This window comes from Peromyscus leucopus, chromosome 4, assembly GCF_004664715.2.
Source record: "Peromyscus leucopus breed LL Stock chromosome 4, UCI_PerLeu_2.1, whole genome shotgun sequence".
Lineage (NCBI taxonomy): Eukaryota > Metazoa > Chordata > Mammalia > Rodentia > Cricetidae > Peromyscus > Peromyscus leucopus.
In genome coordinates this window covers 127,282,975-127,295,569 of record NC_051066.1, presented here as the reverse complement: position 1 = coordinate 127,295,569, position 12,595 = coordinate 127,282,975, and the positions used below count along the sequence as shown (strand labels likewise).

At 39.5% G+C, this 12,595-nt stretch overlaps 1 pseudogene; it reads left to right on the top strand.

Annotated features, from left to right (window-relative positions):
- Window positions 1-1,550: 1,550 nt before the first annotated feature.
- On the top strand, window positions 1,551-3,075 carry LOC119087797 (annotated as a pseudogene).
- The last annotated feature ends 9,520 nt before the right edge of the window (window positions 3,076-12,595 follow it).

The window sequence follows — 12,595 nt, the reverse complement described above, 5'->3', positions numbered from 1 at the left end:
GGTGCTCTTTTAGTGTGTACTGAGCATTTTTACCAGTAAAATCATTTGTTTTTTTCTTAGTTAATGTTTGAGTCAAAATTTTTCATATGCTTTATGAACTGCAAAGTACACTGTAAAATGTGGCCTGTGTCACTGTAAATAATGGTTCTGAAGTTACACTGTGAACAGTTCAATTCTGAAGAGATTCTTTGAATATATTTAACTAAGATGCAAATAACAGAGTTGTCTTAAATATTTTTATTTTTAAATTAAAACAAAAAATTTGCTTGATTTTTGGTGTACAGGCCTATAATTTATATATGTGTGTATGTTTGTATGATAGATATCTCCATCACCACAGTCCAAACATAGTCAGATCATATTTTAAAAAATCCTTTTCATGTTATCTCCTTGTGGTAGTCCCCCTATTCCAATAGCTGGCCACTATTCTCCATGACTATACTTTTGTCTCTTTGGGATTGTTATATAAATAGAATTATATAGCATGTAACATTCTGAGAGTGGTTTCTTTCACTCAGTGTAGTTCTCTTGATATGCATCCAAGTTCTTTGGTCTATCATTGTTTTGTTCCTTTTAAATGCTGAGTAGTATTCTGTTGCCTAGATATATTAGCTCATTTGTACTTTTACTCATTAAAGACAGTTGTTATTTCCAATTTTGATGATTATAGAGCTATAAGCATATATAGTTTTATACAGATGAAAGTTTCTCTAAGAGTAGCATTTCTAAGTCATGTATAAATGTATATTTAAATGTATGACAAATTATTTGTTATAAGTTACACTATTTTGCATTTATACTAATAACATATGAGAGCTTCAGTTTACTTGTGATTTTGTTTGTTTGGGGAGACAGGGTCTCTCACTATGTAGCTATGGCTGGCCTGGAACTCTGCTGTAGACCAGACTGGCCCTGAACTCACAGAAATCTCCTGCCTTTACTTCCTTATTTCTGTGTAAAGGTAGTGCCACCACACTTGTAGGTTTTGATATTATTTTTGTTGAGTATTTTTGTATCTATGTTCCTTTTTTTAACCAAAATTTTCTTTACATAAAATATTGAGATACAATCTAATTTCTAAGATGAAATTGTATGTATACAGTCGTACATATAAGTATGCTAAATCAAAAGTTGTACAATAATGAGTAATATCAATGGGGCAAATGTGGGCACAAGTGAAAACACTTTTGAATCCCCTGTGTCATTGAGCATCAATCAGGGGTTGGAGAGATGGCTCAGGTGTTAAGAGCACTGGCTGAACTTCCAGAGGACCCAAGTTCAATTCCTAGCACCCACATGGAGGCTCACAACCATCTATATTTAACTGCACTTTCCTACACCCTCTTGTAGCCACCTCAAGTGCATGGTGCATATGCACAGGCAAATACTCATACACATAAAATTAATTAAAAAAAAACCCAACTATCAATCTCCAAGCAGTCATTGAAAGGAATCAATCTCTCTCTCTCTCTCTCTCTCTCTCTCTCTCTCTCTCTCTCTCTCTCTCTCTCTCTCTCTGTGTGTGTGTGTGTGTGTGTGTGTGTGTGTGTGTGCTCCCAAGTGTGTGGAAAATAGGATGAATCTCAACTCACTGAACGCCATTTGCTATTCTTTTCTTTCTCCCCCATGCCTTGAGTGTTAGTGGGCATTTGTACTTGGATTGATTTTCATTCATTTCTAAATCTTTACACATTTTTTTAGGGTTGGGGGTAGAGGGAAGGGCAGGAGATGGGGAAGGAGGAGCATAGTAATCAAAATGTAGAATGAGGACATGGAATTGAAGAATAGAGCCCTGGAGGAGGTGACAGCCCTTGATAATTTCCTGTGTGTGAATGAGGAAACTGGAGGTCTGGATGACACTTTTAAAAGAACTTGAGTTTCTGAGTTTGGTTAATATGGAATTATGTTCATTTGCTTGGCTTCTCAGCTTAAATAAATGTGGAAAGTTGGAACTTAGTAGCAATTTTTAAGTAATTTCCACTTAGAAGTCCTGGCAGAGAAGTATCTAAACCTTACCTACCTCTAAGAGGAAACAAAATCAAACTTCTCAGGGACCTCGTGGTGGTGGTGCACACCTTTAATCCCAGCACTCGGGAGGCAGAGGCGGGTGGCTCTCTGTGAGTTCGAGGCCAGCCTGGTCTCCAAAAAACGAGTTCCAGGAAAGGTGCAAAGCTACACAGAGAAACCCTGTCTTGAAAAACAAAAACAAACAAACAAACAAAAAAACCAACAACTTCTCAGTACAGTAGAAGCTTTGCAAAATCTTAAAAGAATTGAAGTCTTGAATTGTTTAACTGTAAGGTCACATATCTGGAGGATTACAGAGAAAGTATTTTTGAATTGCTGCAGCAAGTCACACACTTAGGTGTTTGGGGCAGGAGGATAATGAAACACCAGATGTGAAGTAGGAGGAAGAGGAAGAGGAAGCTGGTCCACCTGAAGTTTATGAAGAGAAAGAAGAGGAAGATAAAAGAGGTTCAGAAGTGGGAGAGGGAGAAGTAGGCCTCACACTTCATGAAAGAAGAAATTCAGGATGGTGCTGATTGTATTGATGAAGGGGAAAAGGAGGAAGAGGAAGGTGGTCTTTAGGGAAAGAAAAGGCAACTAGATGCTGAAGGTGATGGAGAGGAAGAAGATGACCAGATTATTCTAACATGGGATTGCCTAATGTTCCTGGGAATGCAGGAGAGTGATCACATTTTTTGTTTCTTCATGTATGATACCTATCTATAGAAGATGGTGTGTAATTTATTTTGAGAAAAGTATGTTTTTACTATTTTTGCCTTATTCTGATTAAGATTTACTGGTTGATTGATCGTAATTATGTAGAAAAGAATTTTCATTGACTTTGCCATTGTGAAATTCTCTAGTATTGTATTTAGAATCTTCATTTTTCTAATTCATATTTACTTACACGATCAGATGTTTTGAGCTCATAATTAAAACGTGATTGCTTTTACACAGGCATAGGGTTCATTTCATTCATAATGTATTAAACTTGTTTATAATTTAACAAATTACAGTCAGCTGTAATATGAAATGACAACAGTCTCCTGACTGATAAAGCTGATTGATTTAGAGGTGATCGGAAATCTTTAGTTTGAAGGCAGTTTTTGGGAGGTGGAGCTTTCTTGTCACAAGTTGGAAAGCAGAAGCACAATAAGGAAGATTCTGTTCAGCAGCATAGTTTATGGATTTAGGGAAGTTCTATTCAGTGATATTGCTCAGGGCTTTTTTTTTTTATGAAAAAAAAAATCATTTTTAAGGAACCTTGCTATGTCAGTCCAGAGGCTTGCAGGCAAGCCTTTCCCAGGCTGTGGATGATGCCAAACAGAAACATCGTTGGGTTCAGGTGTGCATTCTTCTCTCATCAGTTTCTCCGCCATCACTTCCATTCTTGCTTCATCTTCCCCACATCCAAAAGAAAGCTAGCAAAGTTGTGAACACTCGGGAACCTTTGTCTTGTATCTCAGTCACCAATTTTGATCTGTCTGGGTTTTAAACAAGTGAAGTGCAAGAAATGGAGTTGTTGAGATACAATGATGATTATGGATGAATCTTAGGAAACAGGCTCTGCTGCTGGATGTCTTCCTTTGACCAAAACTTGTGCACAAGCACTTTACCAGCTGAGTCCCCCACAAGCCTCCCCTGACTCATCCCCACTAAAATTTTATTGGCTTTTTTCAAGCATTTTTTGTTTCATTTCTTTTCTCTTGTTTTTCTATTTTCTATTTCATTGATTTCTGATCCTGTATACATTTTTTGTTTGCTTTGGGCTTATTTTTCTTTTTCTGGTTTTATTAATGTAGAAAACTGATTTGTAATTGCCCTTCTGATGCGCGCGCGCGCGCGCACACACACACACACACACACACACACACACACACACAGCTGTATGCTTTCCTCCAATCACTGCTTAGCTCTACCATACATTTTGACATTATATATTTCTTTTTTTTTTTTTTTTTTTTACTTTTCTGCTTTCTTTTTTTTTGTGATATATATTTTTTATTTTACAATACCATTCAGTTCTACATATCAGCCATGGGTTCCCCTATTCTCCCCCCTCCCACGCCCTCCCCATACCCCCAGCCCACCCTCCATTCCCACCTCCTCCAGGACAAGTCCTCCCCCGAGGACTGTGATCAACTTGGTAGACTCAGTCCAGGGAGGTCCAGTCCCTTCCTCCCAGACTAAGCCAAGTGTCCCTGCATAAGTTCCTGGTTTCAAACAGCCAATTCATGCAATGAGCACAGGACTTGGTCCCACTGCCTAGATGCCTCCCAAACTGATCAAGCCAATCAACTGTCTCACCTATTCAGAGGGCCTGATCCAGCTGGGAGCCCCTCAGCCTTTGGTTCATAGTTCATGTGTTTCCATTCATTTGGCTATTTTTTTTTCAATATATATATAGCCTTTATGGATCTATGGGTTGTGGTCTGATTGTTCATTTTATATCTAGAATCCACCAATGAGTGAGTACATACCATAACTGTCTTTCTGGGTTTGGGTTACCTCACTCAGGATGATTTTTTCTAGTTCCATCCATTTGCCTGCAAATTTCATGCTTTCATTGTTTTTCTCTGCTGAGTAGTACTCCATTGTGTATATGTACCACATTTTTTTCATCCATTCTTCCGTTGATGGGCATCTAGGTTGTTTCCAGGTTCTGGCTATTACAAATAGTGCTGCTATGAACATAGCTGAGCATGTATCTTTATGGTATGTATCAGCATTCTTTGGGTATATGCCCAAGAGTGGTATGGCTGGGTCTTGAGGTAGTTCGATTCCTAATTTTCTGAGAAACCGCCATACTGATTTCCACAGTGGTTGTACAAGTTTACATTCCCACCAACAGTGGAGGAGTGTTCCCTTTGCTCCACATCCTCTCCAACATTGGTTGTCATTGGTGTTTTTGATCTTAGCCATTCTAACAGGTGTAAGGTGGTATCTCAGAGTCGTTTTGATTTGCATTTCTCTGATGATTAAGGATGTTGAGCATTTCTTTAAATGTCTTTCAGCCATTTGTAGTTCTTGTTTTGTGAATTCTCTGTTTAGCTCTTTAGCCCATTTTTTAATTGGACTGTTCAGTGCTTTGATGTCTAGTTTCTTGAGTTCTTTATATATTGTGGAGATCAATCCTCTGTCAGATGTGGGGTTGGTGAAGATCTTTTCCCAATCTGTTGGCTGTCTTTTTGTCTTATTGACTGTGTCTTTTGCCCTGCAAAAGCTTCTCAGTTTTGAGAGGTCCCATTTATTAATGGTTGTGCTCAGGGTCTGTGCTGTCGGTGTTTTATTTAGGAAATGGTCTCCAGTGCCAATGCGTTCAAGAGTGCTTCCTATTTTCTTTTCTATTAAGTTTAGTGTAACTGGATTTATGTTTAGGTCTTTGATCCACTTGGACTTGAGTTTTGTGCATGGTGACAGATATGGATCTATTTGTAATCTTTTACATATTGACATCCAGTTATGCCAGCACCATTTGTTGAAGATACTTTCTTTGTTCCATTGTATAGTTTTGGCTCCTTTGTCAAAAACCAGGTGTTCATATGTGCATGGATTAATGTCAGGGTCTTCAATTCGATTCCATTGGTCCGTATGTCGGTTTTTATACCAGTACCAAGCTGTTTTTATTACTATAGCTCTATAGTAGAGTTTGAGGTCCGGGATGGTGATGCCTCCAAGGGTTGCTTTATCGTATAGGATTCTTTTAGCTATCCTGGGTCTTTTGTTTTTCCATATAAAGTTGAGTATTTTTCTTTCCAAGTCTGTGAAGAATTGTGTTGGGATTTTGATGGGGATTGCATTGAATCTGTAGATTGCTTTTGGTAAGATTGCCATTTTTACTATGTTAATCCTACCTACCCATGAGCATGGGAGATCCTTCCATTTTCTGATATCTTCTTCAATTTCTTTCTTTAGAGATTTAAAGTTCTTATCAAAAAGGTCTTTCACTTGTTTAGTTAGTGTTATCCCAAGGTATTTTATATTATTTGTGGCTATTGTAAAGGGTGATGTTTCTCTGACTTCTTTCTCAGCCCTTTTATCATTTGTGTATAGGAGGGCTACTGATTTTTTTGAGTTGATCTTGTATCCTGCCACTTTACTGAAGGAGTTTATCAGCTGTAGAAGTTCCCTGGTAGAGTTTTTGGGGTCACTTATGTATACTATCATATCATCTGCAAATAGTGAAAGTTTGACTTCTTCCTTGCCAATTTGTATCCCTTTGATCTCCTTTTGTTGTCTTATTGCTCTAGCTAGAACTTCTAGTACTATATTGAATAAATATGGGGAGAGTGGACAGCCTTGTCTTGTTCCTGAATTTAGTGGTATCGCTTTGAGTTTCTCTCCATTTAATTTGATGTTTGCTGTTGGCTTGCTATAAATTGCTTTTATTATGTTTAGAAATGTTCCTTGTATTCCTATTCTTTCTAAGACCTTTATCATGAAGGGGTGTTGGATTTTGTCAAAGGCTTTTTCAGCATCTAGGGAGATGATCATGTGGTTTTTTTCTTTCAGTTTGTTTATATGGTGTATTACATTGACTGATTTCCGTATGTTGAACCATCCTTGCATCCCTGGGATGAATCCTACTTGGTCGTGATGGATGATTGTTTTGATGTATTCTTGGATTCGGTTTGCCAATATTTTGTTGAGTATTTTTGCATCAATGTTCATGAGGGAGATTGGTCTGTAGTTCTCTTTCTTTGTTGCATCTTTGTGTGGTTTGGGTATCAGGGTAATTGTAGCCTCATAAAAAGAGTTTGGTAGTGTTCCTTCTGTTTCTATTGTGTGGAACACTTTGAAGAGGATTGGTATTAGTTCTTCTTTGAAAGTCTGGTAGAATTCTGCACTGAAACCATCTGGTCCTGGGCTTTTTTTAGTTGGGAGACTTTTGATGACTGTTTCTATTTCTTTAGGGGTTATTGGTCTATTTAAATGGTTTATCTGGTCTTGATTTAATTTTGGTATTTGGTATTTATCCAGAAAATTGTCCATTTCTTCCTGGTTTTCCATTTTTGTGGAGTACAGGTTTTTGAAGTATGATCTGATGATTCTCTGGATTTCCTCATTGTCTGTTGTTATGTCTCCCTTTTCATTTCTGATTTTGTGAATTTGGGTGCTCTCTCTTTGCCTTTTGGTTAATTTGGCTAGTGGTTTGTCTATCTTGTTGATTTTTTCAAAGAACCAACTCTTTGTTTCATTGATTTTTTGTATTGTTCTCTTGTTTTCTATTTCGTTGATTTCAGCCCTCAATTTGATTATTTCCTGGCGTCTATTTCTCCTGGGTGAGTTTGTTTCTTTTTGTTCTAGAGCTTTCAGTTGTGCTGTTAATTCATTGGTATGGGATTGCTCCATCTTCTTTATGTGTGCATTTAGAGCTATGAATTTTCCTCTTAGTACTGCTTTCATAGTGTCCCATAAGTTTGGGTATGTTGTACTTTCATTTTCATTGAATTCTAGGAACTCTTTAATTTCTGTTTTTATTTCTTCCTTGACCCATTGATGTTTCAGGTGGGCATTATTCAGTTTCCATGAGTTTGTGGGTTTTCTATAATTTTTGTTGTTATTGAGTTCTAACTTTAAGGCATGGTGGTCTGATAAGATACAGGAGGTTATTCCAATTTTTTTGTATCTGTTGAGATTTGTTTTGTGTCCAAGCATGTGGTCAATTTTTGAGAAGGTTCCATGGGGTGCTGAGAAGAAGGTATATTCTTTTGTGTTAGGATGGAATATTCTGTAGATATCTATTAGGTCCATTTGAGTCATAACATCTGTTAGGTCCTTTATTTCTTTGTTAAGTTTCAGTCTGGTAGATCTATCTTTTGGTGAGAGTGGTGTGTTAAAATCTCCCACTACTAATGTGTGGGGTTTGATGTGCGTTTTAAACTTTAGTAGTGTTTCTTTTATGAATGTGGGTGCTTTTGTATTTGGAGCATAAATGTTTAGAATCGAGACTTCATCTTGGTGGATTTTTCCCGTGATGAATATGTAATGTCCATCCTGGTCTCTTTTGATTGATTTTAGTTTGAAGTCTATTTTATTAGATATTAGGATAGCTACACCAGCTTGTTTCTTAGGTCCATTTGCTTGGAAAACCTTTTCCCAGCCCTTTACTCGGAGGTAGTGTCTGTCTTTGGAGTTAAGGTGTGTTTCTTGTATGCAGCATATGGATGGGTCCTGTTTTCTTATCCATTCTGTTAGCCTGTGTCTTTTTATAGGTGAGTTGAGACCATTGATATTGATGGATATTAATGACCAGTGATTGTTAATTCCTGTTATTTTTTTGGTTGTGTTGTGTTGTCCTTCTGTGGTGTATGTTGGTGTAGGATTATCTATTGCTTGATTTTTCATGGATGTGTTTAGCTTCTTTGGGTTGAATTTTCCCTTCTAGTGTTTTCTGTAGGGCTGGGTTTGTGGACAAGGTATTGATTAAATCTGGTTTTATCCTGGAATATTTTGTTTACTCCGCCTATGGTGATTGAGAGTTTTGCTGGGTATAATAGTCTGGGTTGGCATCCGTGGTCTCTTAGTGTCTGCATGAGGTTTGTCCATGATCTTCTAGCTTTCATAGTCTCTATTGAGTAGTCTGGTGTTATTCTGATCGGTTTGCCTTTATATGTTACTTGGTCCTTTTCCTTTGCAGCTCTTAATATTTTTTCTTTATTCTGTGTGTTTAGTGTTTTGATTATTATGTGGCGAGAGGACTTTTTTTTTGGATCCAGCCTATTCGGTGTTCTGTAAGCTTCTTGTATCTTCATAGGTATTTCTTTCTTTAGGTTAGGAAAGTTTTCTTCTATGATTTTGTTGAATATATTTTCTGTGCCTTTGAGTTGGTATTCTTCTCCTTCTTCTATCCCTATTATTCTTAGGTTTGGTCTTTTCATGGTGTCCCAAATTTCCTGGACGTTTTGTGTTAGGACTTTTTTGTCTTTATTGTTTTCTTTGACTGACGAATCTATTTTCTCTATCGTGTCTTCAGCGTCAGAGATTCTCTGTTCCATCTCTTGCAATCGGTTGGTTATGCTTGTTTCTGTAGTTCCTGTTCGTTTTGTCAGGATTTCTATTTCCAGCAATCCCTCAGCATGTGTTTTCTTTATTGTCTCAAATTCATTTTTCAGATCTTGGAATGTTTCTTTCATCTGTTTAATTGCTTTTTCTTGGCTTGATTTGATTTCTTCCCATTTTTTGTTCGTTTTTTCTTCCATTTCTTTAAGGGAGTTTTTTATTTCCTCTTTAATGGAGTTTTTCATTTCCTCTTTAAGGGAAGTTTTTATTTCCTCTTTAAGGGAGTTTTTTATTTCCTCTTTAAGGAAAGTTTTTATTTCCTCTTTAAGGTAGTTTTTCAATTCTTCTTTAAGGAAAGTTTTTATTTCCTCATTGAGGGAATGTTTTATTTCTTCTTTAAGGGTCTCTATCATCTTCTTAATGTCATTTTTAGGGTTGATTTCTTCTGTTTCTTCTGTCATGGTATGTTTAGGTCTTGCAGGTGTAGAATCACTAGGTTCTGATGTTGCCATATAGGTCTTTATGTTGTTGCCTGTATTTTTGCACTGGCGTCTACTCATCTCTTCCTCTGTGAGGTGCAGGTGGTGTCTGTGTCTGAGAGTGCCTCTCTTGCTCTAATTTTTAGTCTTGGTTTAGTAGTGGTTCTTGGTTAAATTGGTGCTATTGGGCTATTTCTTCAGGGGCAGTTGATTTCGATCGGTGAATTATATACTTATGATTCTGGTGATCTGGTTTGGTGTCTGGGTAGCGCCTTCTTCTGTGTTCCCAGGTCACGTTTTGTTCATTTGTCAACTCCTCAGCTGATCTTGTTTCTTCAGACTTTAAACTGTAGGCATCTGAATCCTCTCCCAGAAGGGTTTCAGCTGAGCAGAGTAGTCTCACCAACACCTCCAAGTTGTTGGGTTTCACAGGACCAGCAGCTGGGCCCTGGGTTGTCCTCAGACGGAGTGTTCAGATTCGTTCTGGTTCTGACCCACCGAGATAGCTTCTTCCCCAGATGTTGGAGTTAGGGGTGTCCCTGTTCCAAGCTGCGTCTGCTTGTCTCCGTCCCTGGGCCTGTTTACCTCTGCAGTCCGCCACCGGGCCTGTATGTCCCTGTCAGCTGCCGCTGGGTCTGTCTGCCTCTGGGGGCTGCCACCTGGCCTGAATGTCTCTGCAGGCTGCAGCCGGGACTGAATGTCCCTGTTGGCCTTTGCCGCCGGGCCCGTTTACCTCAGCGGGCCGCTGCTGGGCCCGACTACCACCACAGGCCGCCGCCACAGGCCTACCTGCGTCTGCTTGTCTCTGCTGCCGGGCCTGTCTACCTCTGTGGACCGCCGCTGGGCCTGAATGTCTCTGCCGGCTGCCGCCGGGCCTGAATGTCCCTGTCGGCTGCCGCCGCTGGGCATGTCTACCTCAGCGGGCCGCTGCTGGGCCCGTCTACCTCCACGGGCCCCCGCCGCAGGCCTACCTGCGTCTGCTTGTCTCTGCCGCCGGGCCTGTCTACCTCTGTGGGCCGCCGCTGGGCCTGAATGTCTCTGCCGGCCGCTGCCGCCGGGCCCGTTTACCTCAGCAGGCCGCTGCTGGGCCCGTCTATCTCTGTGGGCCGCCCCTGGGCCTGAATATCTCTGCTGGCTGCCGCACGGGCCCCCACCGCAGGCCTACCTGTGTCTGCTTGTCTCTGCCGCCTGGCCTGAATGTCTACTTTTCTCGACATTATATATTTCTACTTGTATTCAGATTAAAATGTTCTTGACTTTCCCTCAGTTTTTGCTCTCTAGCCATGTTGTTTAGTTTCCAATGGTGATTTTCTTGATATTTCCATCAATATATTTCCAATCTAATTTCCTTTCTGTCCAGAGAATATACTTTGGATGATTTTGATTTTTTTAACTTTGTTAATATTTGATCAATGATATAGTATAGGGTAATGTCTTGGTGAGTGATCCAGGGGCATTCTAAAAGGATGGACTCTTGTTAGGTGAGTGCTAATCATGCCAGTCGGAACTAGTTGTTGTCCATGTTGTCTTTTCCATTTCTTTAATGTGAATATACAAACTAATGTGATTTGTTATGGCATCTTCACATGTCTGTGTTCTTGCACTTTATTCTTTCTTGTTTCTACTTGTTCTCTGTCTCCTGTTTCTCTCTTTCATCTTCTCATAGGACTTCCTACTATTCCTGTCAGGCTGCTGCTATTAGACAGATGATTTTTCCGGAAAGCCTGCATGCTTAGACTATGGCACAAATCCATAGGCTACAAATTTTGAACAGTATATTTTCAGCAATCGGAATCCTGTTCCTGGAACTCAATGGAAACTAATCCTTCAGCAGATCACACCCTGTAACCCGAGTTTATGTGAAGCCTTTGTCTTTTCTACTCTGTGACAACAGTTGGTAAGCTGCTGTTCAGCAGTGTTGACTCTAATTTACAAAGGACATTCTTGGGTGGGATTGCTTTAGTTGCTAAAAGAGGAGCGTTTAAAATTATTTCAAATAACAATATTACATCAGGGAAAAATCCCAAATTATTCAGAGCAACAAGAAGCATAAATTGGGGCTGCAGAAGATGGTTCAGTCAATAATGTGCTTGCCATGAAACCATGAGGACCTGAACCTCAGATCCTCAACACTCAAATAAAAGTCATGCACACACTATACTTACAATGCCAGTCCTGGGGACATAGAGATAGGTAGATCACTAGAGCTTATTGACTAGGCGGCATAGCAGAGTTGATGAACTTCAAGTTCAGTGAGAGACCCTATCTCAAAAAATTAGGTGGAGAGTGACAGAGAAAGGCACCCAATTTTGACTTCTGACCTCCACACATGCACACATGGATGAGCATACCAGCACATGTATGTGTGTATGAACAGATGTGTCATTCTTTTATATTAGTTTATATTCCACTATATAGACATGATTTGTTTATCAATTCATCCCCTCAGACATTTTTATTTTACTGATTTTGTTTTTTGAGACAGGGTCTCTCTTTGTAGCCCTAGATGTCTTGGAACATGCTATGTAGACCAGGCTGGCCTCAAACTCACAGAGTTTGTGGTGACATTGTGTTCCCCAAAATATTGTGCACCCTAATAAACTTATCTGGGGTCAGAGAACAGAACAGCCACTAGATACAGAGGACAGAAAATGGTGGCACACGCCTTTAATCCTATCACATAGGAGGCAGAAATCCATCTAGATCTCTGTGAGTTTAAAGCCACACTGGAAACAGCCAGGCATGATGACTCACGCCTTTCATCCCAGGAAGTGAACCTTTAATCCCAGGAAATGATGGTAGAAAGCAGAAAGGTATATAAGGCATGAAGACCAGGAACTAGAGCTGGTTAAGCTTTCAGGCTTTCGAGAAGCAGTTCAGCTGAGATCCATTCAGATGAGGACACAGAGGCTTCCAGTCTGAGGAAACAGGATCAGCTGAGGAATTGACAAGATGAGGTGGCTGTGACTTGTTCTGCTTCTCTGTTCTTCAAGCATTCACCCCAATACTATGCTTCAGGTTTGATTTTATTAATAAGACTCTTTAAGATTCATGCTACAGAGATCCAATTACCTCTGCCCCTAGAGTGCTGTAATTACAAGCATGTA